Below are 3,089 nucleotides of genomic sequence, written 5' to 3' on the forward strand. Positions count from 1 at the left end.
TTTGTGGCAACATCTGTTTTTAATCATGTAGTTACTCTAATCATTTGCATTTGTAAGTTTTTTTTTTCTTCTTTCAAATACAAAGAACTTTATTACGTTGTAATATTTTATTACATTGTACATGTGGAAGTGAAGCAGAGGCCAATCCCTACAGTACAGAGCAGTGGAGGCTGGAGGAGGTAGAAATCATTGTAATGCATGGAATGGAATGAGGATATGATGGTATACCGTTCCTCATTCCGTTCCATACATTACAATGAGGGCGTCCTCGGATTTCTACCTCCACCAGCCTCCCCAGGTCCACAGCCATTCTGTGCTGATCAGGCAGCAGGACCTAACACAGATCTGACCCATGTCCTCAGCAAAGCCTGTGATGAGGTAAAAGCCCTCATCAACAGAACCTGTCATCACCCAGCGATCACCAGCTCAGCCAATCAAACAACCCTGGCCTGGGGTTGCCGTGGTGGCCAGCTCCATCTGAAGGCGTTTAAAAGACCAAAGGGTTCATATCAAACCGTCACAGCAAAATACCCGGCCGCAGCATATGCGTCCAGTATGTATGGTTGTGGGGATAGGATACGATAGAGGGTCTGAAATGAGGTCTGTTTGATGCAGGGGCAGGTCTGTGATACGCGTGAAGCCGAGAGCGACTCTAATAGTTTGGCTGGCGCTCTTGTTTCCTCTTCTGAGGGGGGTTCACAGGATGCTGCTGCCCACGCGGGTGAATGTCTCTCAGACACAAGCAGGGGGCCACTAGGACCAACTTACACGCGATTGCAATTTATGCTCATGTTTGATGGTTTTAGAGTGCACTATTGAATTATTATAATATTTTTTAAGTATGTGCAATTTAAGACTTCAAACCCATCTAAAATCCTCAACAATAATGGTTTAATGTTATTTCTCGTAACAGTTTTGAGAAAATGATTAGCATGCAGCAATACTACAGCACATTGTGACACATTGACTACAATCGCTCCCATGCATGGGCCTAAAGTAGTATAAACACATCGTTATACACAACAAGTCTTGCATTATTATGAGGAAACAATAGTTATCTATCTATTCTGTTACATTTCTGCCACAGTGTTTCTTTTACAGTTTAAGAGCTAGTTTGGCTGGTGGAGATTTAACAAGAAACAGATACGGTATGTTTAGTGGAGGGGTCTGTGTGTCTGAAAGCTCTGTTGGTCTGTGTGTGTGTGTGTGTGTGTGTGTGTGTGTGTGTGTGTGTGTGTGTGTGTGTGTGTGTACATAAGGGGGAGTGGAGAGTAAAATGCCTGAGGAGAACGGCTGTATGAGTGCAGCGGTGTGTGTGTGTGTGTGTGTGTGTAAGAGAGAGAGAGAGAGTGTGTGTGTGTGTGTGTGTGTGTGTGTGTGTGTGTGGGGGACAGTCAGTCAGTTCAGCTGCTGCCTCACCATGGCTGTGCTCTCGGCAGAGGTCCTGCGCTGGCATGTGAGTTTCTCCACTTCTTTTCTTTCTTTCTTTCATTCGTTTTTTCTCTCCTCCTCTTACTCTTTCCAAACCCTTTCAAATGTAAGAACTAGTAAGAACTGTGAAAATGTTATTGTCAGAATGGTATCCTTTTGTGTTAACTAGAAGGTCGTGCCTTTACCTGCAAAGCATTGTTTACTAAAGGAGTATTCTCCCCTGAGACGGTTGAGCTGTGATTTTTCTCATTACGACCCTGCCCTGTGTGTGCTTATTTTTGCTTTAGAGGGGTCTGATTGTTGAGTGTTTTCTGAGATCCCTGGTCGGTGTGGTGTGTGAGTGAGCTGTAAGCACATCACTGAGGCTCTGTCTAGGGGTATGTGTTACAGTGAGATGTGATGTCCTGAGGCTGTACGGCGTGTCAGACACACTTCCTGACACTGAGACAAGATAGAGCTAGAGATACGCTGCAACATGACGTGACTTGGAGGAAGCCTGCGATGTTGTGAAACTGAGGCAATACATTTGTGTCAAAAGGGCAAAAAGCCTTTGAACATAAATTATACCTGTATGCCCAGGAATTGATTTATGATGTCGGAAAAATGTACGATGTTGGCTCTGAGGAAGATGGGCTCTTGGGCAAGAGTTTTATTTGCAGGGAAAATATTACGGCATAGTTGAGTCTTTTGTCATGGTTCTGAAAGTGCTTTATTATAGAAATGACTCATATTGCATTATATTACATATTACGATGAATCTTTTAGTTACTGTTACACAGTAAATCCCAATAATATGATCATGTGCATTTAGAAGTTTGATGAGGAGCAATCCTCTGGTCCATAACTCCAGTCCAACACACGGGCAGCCAAGGATCAAGAAAAAATTAAATTTGTTTTGTTTGCTGACCAGACATAAAAGACCAAGCCCTTGGTCATAGCATAGATAATCATGGTGGTTACACACATTCCTGCTCTAAATTGCTACCTGAGGAAAAAGCCACGGGCATGCATTGCCAAACCCAAGAGAAAGCCAGAGGGAATATGAAAGTTTGACCACAAAGCTACTGCCCCTAAAATAGCCAACAATCTATGGAGGAGTGGACCCTTTGCTCAGAGAAAGTGTTCTGTGAACGAATGAAGGCACCCCTGTAGTACTGTGCATACACAAAGTGTCATTTATGAAATGGGACAAATGGGCAAGGACAATGTTGCAATGTTTGGCGTCAATCTGTTACTGCCCCTCTGGTCAAAAAGTCATACATACAGTACTGTAGTGCATGGTACTGTATAAGTAGTGCATTGTACTGTATAATACAGCCTGTAGTGCATTGCACTGTAAGTGTAAGTAGTTGCCTGATATCAGAATCAGTTTAGGAAGTGACTTTGACACACTACTGTATATGAGTTGGTCTGGTCCTTTGCTTGCAACCGAGGACAAACAAAGAGAATAGATGCATTAACTGTTTGATACTTTGAATTACCCAATGACATAAAATATATAGAATTTAAATATTACATATACATATTTTCCCTTTTGGGTATTAAAGCATGTATGTGATGTTAACGTTGCTCTCTCTCTCTCTCTCTCTCTCTCTCTCTCTCTCTCTCTCTCTCTCTCTCTCTCGTAGGTCCGCATTGAGGAGCTTGAAGAGGAACTG

Source organism: Nansenia antarctica (assembly GCF_963989245.1).
Source record: "Nansenia antarctica genome assembly, chromosome: 11".
NCBI lineage: Eukaryota > Metazoa > Chordata > Actinopteri > Argentiniformes > Microstomatidae > Nansenia > Nansenia antarctica.